Here is an 11,328-nt window from a genome sequence, read left to right as displayed (position 1 = left end):
ATGCATAACTAGGTAAATGAGATTATCCTAAACATACTTTTAATTAATGAAGGAGCTTGCATAGAATTAACAAGTTTTCCCAATATTTCAGATCATAAATATACATGATTTTATTCATTGCATGGGACCCTAGAGGCATCAATGGAATATGTTAGTTCCAGTCTTCGCAGCCTATCACCAGTGATCAACATGAGATCTTACTATGTCTGATTTTGTTAGATTTTTTGCACATGATGTTCAGCATAAAACATGTCACAAGAGCGTCCATCAAAAGAATCTCAGAAAAATCTTTCCAAAGGTATATCACACTCCCATAACTGGCTCCCGGATTAGAAGATATGATCGAAATGAATGAGTGATTCTTGGTTATGCATGTTTTGAGGTCAATTGCTGCACATAATGAAAAGTTTAATACAAAATCAGTTTTTGAAAGAATGGTAAGGAATTTTTTCAAAAGTGAAAGAGGTTTTTGTTCATCACATAACAAATAACAAAAACCTCCTTCAATTTATGTACAGGTGCTAATATGTGTGAGATATATAGTGATATTTGGAGCTTACATTAAAACATAGCAAATTTTTCATATTTTTTATTGTTTTAGTCATTTTAGTGCGGGGCCATTTGATAATAGATGGAAAGTAATTTTTAGAAACCCAAGGAGGTTTCTATTAAGCACGAGCCATATAACAAAAAACTCTTTCATTTTATTCACAAGTGTCATGAATTGGGAAATGTGACTAGATATTTATAGCTCATTTTTACAGATTTAAATTTTTAATGATTTTCTGTTCTAGAGATGATTTTGTGGAACAAATTGCGAGCAATTGGAAACGAATTTCCAAAATTTGAGATATTTTTTTCTCTAACATGACCTTATCTACAAAAACCTCTTTCAGTTTTGTAACAAGTGCTATGATTTAGGAGATATGAGTTCATATTCAACACATATTTTCATAAATTCGCCCCAAGTTTAATGTAACTGATTCTATTTTGAAGAAAATGGTTGAGCTCAATCCCTTAGTACAAGGATGAAAAAATGTATATATTCTATGAATTTCATAGTGTAGGGGTTGGGTTTTGGTAGAAGGTTGGACTTTTGAGAAAGCCTTGAGCTTCATTGTACATTCATATCAGCATTTTGGCTAAGGAATTGAAACCATGGTTTGCAGCACTCTTTGGGATTCATGTGGCAATTAGTCTTGGTACAGTGCTTTCTTTTGTAATTGTGAATTTTCTTTGTGTTAAGTATGCCATTTTCTATCTTGCTTCTTCTTAACTAAACAAACAAGAGTGTAAGTGGAATCCATTTTAATTGTAGTTCTCTACTTGAGGTTTGCTTTAGTTTTTTGATGTTTTCAGCTGTTTGGAGAGGATCCATGAGTTTTCTTGCCCTCTTCAACTCCTCACCTATCTAATCCCTCCATCTCATTCATTTCTAAGTGCCAAAAACAGTTGCCTACCTTGCCCCATTGAGATCTCTGCAGGACTGCGCCTCAATCTCCACACCCAAAATTTGTCTTTCCATCTAAGCCAACAAAATCATCATTTTATCCAATCAAAATCTCTTGCACATATACCTAGCCTAATATCAGAAGATATTTCAGTCATCTCAAGCCCTCATCGATCATAATTTGCTGAGATTGACCCAAAGAGAGCCCTCTCCTAACCTGGTAGGGCTAGCTACTAGGTTGAGCATGGTTTGATGTTGGCCCTCGATCCTACCTTTTCAGCCTGAGGTAAATCTAGGCACTAACATAGTGGTGACCATATTGGGGAAGAAAACTTTATTTGTTTGTTAGTATTCTTTTTTTTATAGACTATAGACAGAGCCTGAAGTTAGCCAGGTAGCCTTTGAAATTCTCTTGCTTTGCATTAGCGAAAGTAGATAAAAGCTGGTTCAGTCAATCTCCAGTCTAGTCTTATAAACAGAGTATCTAACTTGCAAATTTCCCCAGTAACATGTATCAAGTTCAGATCTGATTTTTGATGGCAGACAATAATCAGACACATATGAAGGCTGAAATCATCTACCTAGCGACTCCACTATTCGAAGTCCTGAGTTTCAAAGTATTGATGGTGGCTCCACTAGATAAAGAAGGACTCAAATGTTGCTTCTATTTTTTCAAGGTATTCATGTATCAATTTTTCTAATCTTCCTGGTTTTCCTAATCAATTACCAAAGAATGCATACATTTTGAGTAATGGCTCTAAATTCAATGGGAAATATCTGACTTTGACTCTAGAACATATAGAAAATTTTAAAACATTTGTGGAAATTCTTAGAGTTAGAAAGGAAGATGTCTTCATCAGATTGTTCTTTGATTCATTTCAAGGCAAATGTAGAAAATGGATTGAAGGTTTTCCTATCAGATCTATTAAGTCCTTTGCAGATTTTTGGCATATATTTCTTGAAATATGGATGCAGAAATACGAAGAATTCAAAATAGAGGTGCCCTTTGTTCAAGGTTTTAGAGAATGGGAAGATATGTGCATGGATGATGAGATAGATGAGAACTTTGCTTCATCTCTTTCTTCTTATCTGAAATCCTATCGATGTAGCCATGAAGTTAAGCTCAATTTTTTGCAAGAGTTTTCCATCAAAATTGAAGGAGATCTAGCTGAATTGGAGACCCAAATACAGTCCCAGGATCTAGATTGTGGAGTCCCATTCTTTGGGGACCTTTTTCTGCAGAAGGAACATAAGATAAGGTTGCCCGTGGATATTTGCATTAATAGCTTGCAGCTGGAAGAATGGATTGAGGAGTTGTGGCACCAAACAAAGTCTGATCTTTTTAATTGTATTGCAACATATATGGAGTATTTTTTTAGTTTGAATGATAGATCAAATTGTCTTTTACATAACCAGACTCGTTATGTGCATGTATGGCTGTCAGCATTTACATTTGTGTCCTGGTTGAAGAAATTTCAAGAAGCATCCTTGTCACAGTTACTTGATTGGTTGATATGGCATTACAACATTACTTGATCTATCAATTTTGCAGCAAAGTGGGTTAAATTTGTACATAAATAAGCTGCCTGAGGCAACATTTCAGTTTTCTGTATTTGTTTGTTTATGTATAGGTTGGAGTATGTATATGTTTTTGGATTGGTATGAGTTGTTTTGGGTTTGCAGTTGTTTGAATCCATTGACCAATGGATGAGGCACTTGGTCTATAGTTTTCTTGACAACTCCAAGGAGCTGTCATCCCCAATGGAGCCGATGTTAGTTCCAGTCTTCGTAGCCTTTCACCAGTGATCAACATGAGCTCTTACTATGTTTGGTTTTGTTAGATGTTTTGCACATGATTTTTAGCACAAAACATGTCATAAGAGTTTCCATTAGAAGAAGCTCGGAAAAATATTTCCAACGGTATATCACACTCCCATAACCAGCTCCTGGATTAGAAGATATGATCGAAATGAATGAGCAATTTTTGGTTATGCATGTTTTGAGGTCAATTGCTGCACATAATGACAAGTTTAGTAAAAAATCCGTTTCTGAAATAATGATAAGGAATTTTTCACAAGTGAAAGAGGTTTTTGTTCATCACATACCAAGTAACAAAAACCTACTTCCTTTTATGCACAGGTGCTACTAGGTGGAAGATATACAATGATATTTGGAGCTTACATTAAAATAGAGCAAATTTGTCATATTTTTCATTGTTTTAGCCATTTTAGTGCGGGACCATTTTACAACATATGGAAAGTAATTTTTAGAAACCCAAGGAGGTTGTTGTTAAGAACAAGCCATATAACAAAAACCTCTTTCATTTGATTCACAAGTGTCATGAATTGGGAAATGTGACTAGATCGTTACAGCTCATTTTCACAAATTTAAATTTTTAATGATTTTCTGTTTTAGAGATGATTTTGTGGAACAGATTGTGAGCAATTGGAAACGAATTTCCCAAATGTGAGAGACATTTTTCTCCAACATGACCTTATTTACAAAAACCTCTTTTAGTTTTATAACAGGTGCTATGGTTTAGGAGATACGAGTTCATATTCAACACATATTTTCATAAATTCGCCCCAAGTTTAATGTAACTGATTCTATTTTGAAAAAAATGGTTGAGCTCAATCCCTTAGTACAAGGATGAGAAAATGTATATATTTTATGAATTTCGTAGTGTAGGGGTTGGATTTTGGTAGAATGTTGGACTTTTGAGAAAGCATTGAGCTTCATTGTACATTCATATCAGCATTTCGGCTAAGGAATTGAGACCAAGGCTTGTAGCACTCTTTGCGATTCATGTGGCAATTGGTCTTGGTACAGTGCATTCTTTTGTAATTGTGAATTTGCTTATGTGTTAAGTATGCCATTTTGTATCTTGTTTCTTCTTAACTAAACAAACAAGAGTCTAAGTGGAATTCATTGAAATTTCAGTGCTCTAGTTGAGGTTTTCTTTAGTTTTTTGATGTTTTCAGTTGGTTGGAGAGGATCCACGAGTTTTCTTCCCTCTTCAACTCCTCACCTCTCTAATCCCTCCATCTCATTCAATTTTAAGTCCTAAAAACAATTTCCTACCTTGCCCCATTGAGATCTCTGTAGGACTGAGCCTCAATCCCCACACCCAAAATTTGCCTTTCCATCTAAGCCAACAAAATCATCATTTTATCCAAGAAAAATCTCTTGCACATATACCTAGCCTAAGATCAGAAGATATTTCAGTCATCTCAAGCCCTCATCGATCATAATTTGTTGAGATTGACCTGGAGAGAGTGCTCTCCTAACCTGGTAGAGCTAGCTACCAGGCTGAGTGTGGTTTGATGTTGGCCCTGCATCCTACCTTTTCAGCTTGAGGTAAATCTAGGCACTAACATAGTGGCGACCATACTAGGGAAGAAAAGGTTTATTTGTTTTTTAGTATTCTTTGTTTTATATACTACAGACGCACCCTAAAGTTAGCCAGGTATCCTTCGAAATTCTCTTGCTTTGCATTAGCGAAAGTAGATAAAAGTTGGTTCAGTCAATCTCTGGTCTAGTCTTATAAACGGAGTATCTAACTTGCAAATTGCCCAGTAACATGTATCAAGTTCAAATCTGATTGTTGATGGTGGACAAAGATCAGACACATATGAAGGCTGAAATCATCTACCTGGCAACTCCACTGTTCGAAGTCCCGAGTTTCAAAGTATTGATGGTAGCTCCACTGGCTAAATGAAGGACTCAGATGTTGCTTCTATTTGTTTAAGGTATTCATGTGTTGATTTTTCTAATCTTCCTAGTTTTCCTAATCAATTACCAAAGGATGTATACATTTTGAGTAATGGCCCAAAATTCAATGGGGAAGATCTAACTTTGACTCTAGAACATATAGAAAATTTTAAAACATTTGTGGAAATTCTTAGAGTTAAAAAGGAAGATGTCTTCATCAGATTGTTCTTTGAATCGTTTCAAGGCAAATGTAGAAAATGGATTGAAGGTTCTCCTATCAAATCTATTAAGTCCTTTGCAGATTTTTGGCATATATTTCTTGAAACATGGATGGAGAAAGAGGAAGAATTCAAAATAGAGGTGCTCTCTATTCAAGGTTTTAGAGAATGGGAAGATATGTGCACGGATGATGTGATAGATGAAAACTTTGCTTCATCTCTTTCTTCTTATCTAAAATCCTGTCGATGTAGCCATGAAGTTAAGCTCAATTTTTTGCAAGAGTTTGCCATCAAAATTGAAGGAGATCTAGCTGAATTGGAGACCCAAATACAGTCCCAGGATCTGTATTGTGGAGTCCCATTCTTTGGGGCCTTTTTCAGCAAAAGGAATAGAAGGTAAGGCTGCCCATGGATATTTGCATTCATAGTTTGCAGCTGGAATCATGGATTGAGGAGTTCGGGCAGCAAACAAAGTCTGGTTTTTTCGACCCTATTGCAACATATATGGAGTATTTTTCATTTTGAATGATAGATCAAATTGTCTTTTACATAACCAGACTCGTTATGTGCATGTATGGCTGTCATCATTTACATTTGTGTCCTAGTTGAAGCACTTTCAAGCAGCATACTTGTCACATTTACTTGATTGGTTGATATGGCATTACAACATTACTTCATCTATCAATTTTGAAGCAAAGTGGGTTAGATTTTTACATAAATAAGCTGCCCAAGGCAACATTTCAATTTTCGGTATTTGTTTATGTACAGGTTGGAGTATGTATATGTTTTTGGAATGGCATGAGTTGTTTTGGGTTTGTAGTTGTTTGAATCTATTGACCAATGGATGAGGCACTTGGTCTACAGTGTTCTTGACACCTCCAAGGAGCTTCCAGCCCCAATGGAGTCAATGTTAGTTCCAGTCTTTGCAGCCTGTCACCAGTGATCAACATGAGCTCTTACTATGTTTGGTTTTGTTAGATGTTTTGCACATGATGTTCAGCACAAAACATGCCACAAGAGTGTCCATCACAGGAAGCTCAGAAAAATCTTTGCAACGGTATATCACACTCCCATAACCAGCTCCCAGATTAGAAGATATGATTGAAATGAATGATCGATTCTTGGTTATGCATGTTTTGAGGTCAATTGCTGCAGATAATGACAAGTTTAGTACAAAATCCGTTTCTGAAAGAATGATAAGGAATTTTTCAAAAGTGAAAGAGGTTTTTGTTCATCATATACCAAATAACAAAACTCTCCTTCATTTTATTCACAGGTGCTACTATGTGGGAGATACATAGTGATATTCGGAACTTACATTAAAACAGGGCAAATTTTTCATATTTTTTATTGTTTTAGTCATTGTAGTGCGGGGCCATTTTTCAACAGATGGAAAGTCATTTTTAGAAACCCAAGGAGGTTTTTGTTAAGAACAAGCCATATAACAAAAACTTCTTTCCATTTATTCACATTTCATGAATTGGGAAATGTGACTAGATCGTTACAGCTCATTTTCACAGATTTAAATTTTTAATGATTTTCTGTTTTAGAGATGATTTTGTGGAATAGATTGCGACCAATTGGAAATGAATTTCCCAAATTTGAGAGAGGTTTTTCTCCAACATGACCTTATATACAAAAAATACTTTTTTTTGTAACAGGTGCTATGGTTTAGGAGATACGAGTTCATATTCAACACATATTTTCATAAATTCGCCCCAAGTTTAATGTAACTGATTCTATTTTGAAGAAAATGGTTGAGCTCAATCCCTTAGTACAAGGATGAGAAAATGTATATATTTTATGAATTTCATAGTGTAGGGGTTGGATTTTGGTAGAAGTTTAAACTTTTGAGAAATCCTTAAGCTTCATTGTACATTCATATCAGCATTTTGGCTAAGGAATTGAGACCAGGGTTTGCAGCAATCTTTGGGATTCATGTGGCAATTGGTCTTGGTATAGTCCTTTCTTTTGTAGTTGAGAATTTCCTTATGTGTTAAGTATGCCATTTTCTATCATGTTTCTTCTTAACTAAACAAAAAAGAGTGTAAGTGGAATCCATTGAAATTGCAGTGCTCTACTTGACGTTTTCTTTAGTTTTTTTATGTTTTCAGCTGTTTGGAGAGGATCCATGAGTTTTCTTTCCCTATTCAACTCCTTACCTATATAATCCCTCCATCTCATTCAATTTTAAGTGCCAAAAACAATTGCCTACCTTGCCCCATTGAGATCTCTGCAGGACTGAGCCTCAATCCCCGCACCCAAAATTTTCCTTTCCATCTGAGCCAAAAAAATCATCATTTTATGCAATCAAACTCTCTTGCACATATACCTAGCCTAAGATCAGAAGATATTTTAGTCATCTCAAGCCCTCATTGATCATAATTTGTTTAGATTGACCCGGAGAGAGCCCTCTCCTGACCTGGTAGGGCTAGCTACCAGGCTGGCGTGGTTTGATGTTGGCCCTGGATCCTACCTTTTTAGCCTAAGGTAAATCTAGGCACTAACAGAGTCAAATCAAGAGTAAGTGGAACCCACCCACCATTTTTGTTTTCAATTCTTGGGAGAACTGTCATTTCAAAGATCTATCATTATCATGGAGAAGTCTAATCATTGGTACGGATGAAATATTGTCATAATAACTTTTGAGGTAATCACTTCAATTAAAATTTCACATAAAATTGTTTATCCAAAATTTTCCAAGTCTAAATGGTGTGTCGGCACATGTCAAAAATTTGAATGTCATGAGTTTGATATTTTAATTTAATCATAATATTTCTCAAAGTCGAGGCAAAGATTTATTTTTGGGGGTCAAAAATAGAAAATAAATAATATATGATTGATCTATAAACTCCTATGGATATTTCAGTAGACAATTCATCACAATATATACTAAAATATATTAAAAATTTGAAAATCTATACTATGAGGATTTTTTCTCCTTATCTATTAATTATTATTTGCTGCATATGCAAGAAAATTATAATTAATCAATAAATAGAGAAAAGTGAATGAAAATGCAAAAACACAAAGTAATAGAATATATATCATGTAAAACCCTTTCGAGAGACCACTCAGTTGAATGGTGAGGCTAATTGGCTCTCTTTCTCTGAATCGAAAATGGAGGCAGGTACAAAAAGGTAAGGGTTGAGGTCTGTGGGCTTCTAGAATGCACAAATCCTCTCTTTTTCTCTCTCCTTATAACCTTGTGGCTACTCTCCTTATCTATGAAACAAAATGCACTTGAGTACAATAGAACCCTTTTTCCTCCTTGCATATCTATCATAGTCTGAAGACCCACTATTGGTTACATTTCACTGCCTCAACTCCTAAATAATGTAAAAATATGAACTCTTCTAGCGCACGCTTCATCATGATCTCTAACTAGCCCATTTTCCATGAGTAATGGGGCATGATGTAGCATCCTCTCAAATTATAGTGGTCAAAATAGGAATGTCAATTTCCAAGTGGCATAACTCTTTCATACATACTTTGATTGAGGTGATTAAGGCTGAACCCTGGAATGGGTGTAGTATATCCACTTGGCACTGTGCGGCTAATAATAATCTCTAGCTAGGTAGTGAGTTGGTACGATCCCTGTAGTGTGCCCCAAGCAGAGGGGAATGGGCCGTCAAGAGGCTCCAAGAAATGGGAAAAAGGGGCATTTTCATTATGAAATATATAATGACGTAATATGAAAGCAAGCGTGTTGGCTCTGGCAGATAGGTCGAGGTTTTGGGCCTCTCCTCCCATTCTACCCCAACGGACCACCAAGTCAGGAACACCCGAAGGGCTCTACATCGCAACAGCTCGTTCACACCCTGTCATTCCCCAGCTCGTTCACAGCCTGCCTACCGGTAAATCACTGAACCCGCACCCTGCCTGTTTTTACACCATTGGAAAGGTATTTGTGTGTAGAATAACATTAAAATGGCTCACAATTAATGAAAAATGTATTAACCAAGAAAAAGCATTTGATGCCTCAAAATTCTTTCAAAAGTTATCAAACCTCAATTTTTGATACCAGGCCTCACTAGTAAAAATGCTAGATTTCTATACTTTTTCAACGCTTAAAGCATCATGATGGATAAAAAATAATATAATTATCTAATGGATAACACACCTCCCCATTTTTGGGAGTCTTTTGGTCTCCAAACTATTTTACTAGATAAGGTGAGGAAATTTCTCCTCCACCTTCTCTCAACTGTACCATTTAGGATTTCATGGAAGTTATCCTTTTAGCACAATAACAAAGGTCATGATTCCCTTTTCTTGTAGTTCTTTACCTATTTTAAAAACTTATATATTATGTCCAATATTCCTAAGAATATAGTGTCAAATCCTATGGAATGTAGAACATGTTCCTCTTCTTAATCTAATGTGGAAGGCTCGTAGCCTTTCAGGACCTATTCATTACCATATATCACATGGAACATTCATAGAGTTTTAGATTCTCTATGTTCACCAACTAGAAAATGCACATGTATGGGGCTACACTATATATATAGGTGTTATCTCCCACCTTTTTTAGTATCCCAAAAGGGACCACATCATAGAGACTTGATTTTCTTACCTAGACCTTATAGTCTCTCCTTTTTCAAAATTAGCCACTCTATCTCCCATCTTAAATGATCTCTCTATTCTATGTTGATAATGTATGGCCTTATATTTTTCCTATGACTTATTAAGTGTATCCTATACCTATAGATAGATTTTCCTAATATTCTAAACAATTTTTTCTACTCTTAAGGCATCCCATATAAGATCCTCCCTTACTCTTCCTTCCTACCCATATTTAATAACCAAGGACGAAGGTGGAAAATATTTAAACAAATTATCAAATATGGACCTACTAGTAGAAGTGTGAGCTCCGTGTTATAAGATTGTTTCATCTATATGATTTTTTATTCTAAAGTATTTAGATGCTTTTGATTGTAACCCATCAAAATATGCACCAAATTATTATTTAATACTTCTATCTTCCCATCGATCCATAGATGGAATGTTGTAAACTTCTTTAACTTTGTATCCATCTTCTCCCATAACATAGTCCAAAATGCACTTACAAATCTCATGTTCATATTTGAAATGATGCTTTGTGATATCCCAAAGTGCATCTAGACCTATCTAAAGACATTTTTTTTTCTTATTTCTTACCAATGGTATTTTTACAAGGCATGCAAGAATACATCATGTTGAACATATCAAATACTAGAAACACGTAGTCATTTCCCTTCCTATTTTTTGGTAAACCTCCCACAATGTGCATGGAAATTCTTTCCATTAGATGAATGGGTATAGATAAGGGATGATATAAACCCTTTTCCTATTACTAGGGTTGCTCATATAACAAAGAATGCACCTAATTATGAACCTAGTGTTAGCACTATGATAATACTAAGAGGGGGATTGAAATAGTAATATACTCTTTTAAACAATATTTTAAATTATATAAATCATAGTCAAGAATGCCATCACAATAGCATAAGTTAATAATAGATACACATGATGCATAGATGTTTATCTCGAAACCCATAGAAGGCGAAAACCAAAAATCTTGTTTTCATCCTTAATACCACCTTCAATCAGCTATTTCATCAAATTACTAGAACCAACCAAAAGGAAGCACCAACTCCCTACTTTGTAAGCACCGAGTTGCTAGAGGAACCAACCTCCCTGATCATTATAAGAAGAAACCTATAGTAGGCTCCAACCCCTAAATTTGAGAGCACCAATTTGTACAAACCTTCATATCTCTCTTTCATAAAATTTCGAACTTAGATATGTATCTATATTTATGAAATATTATTCATGTAGTTTATTAAGTTACAATCTATCCCTCCATGCTTTGCATTTATTTGTTTCCTCTTATTCATCATTTTAACTGAATATTTTCACATATATGGATCTCTAATATGCTCTTTAATTGGTTTCTCTTCTATAACTCAG

The sequence above is a fragment of the Pinus tabuliformis genome, chromosome 8 (genome assembly GCF_031772625.1).
Source record: "Pinus tabuliformis cultivar Carrire ecotype Pingquan chromosome 8, CPIR1, whole genome shotgun sequence".
Classification (NCBI taxonomy): Eukaryota; Viridiplantae; Streptophyta; class Pinopsida; order Pinales; family Pinaceae; genus Pinus; species Pinus tabuliformis.
The sequence above is the reverse complement of the archived record's forward strand: the minus strand, read 5'-3'. Positions refer to the sequence as shown.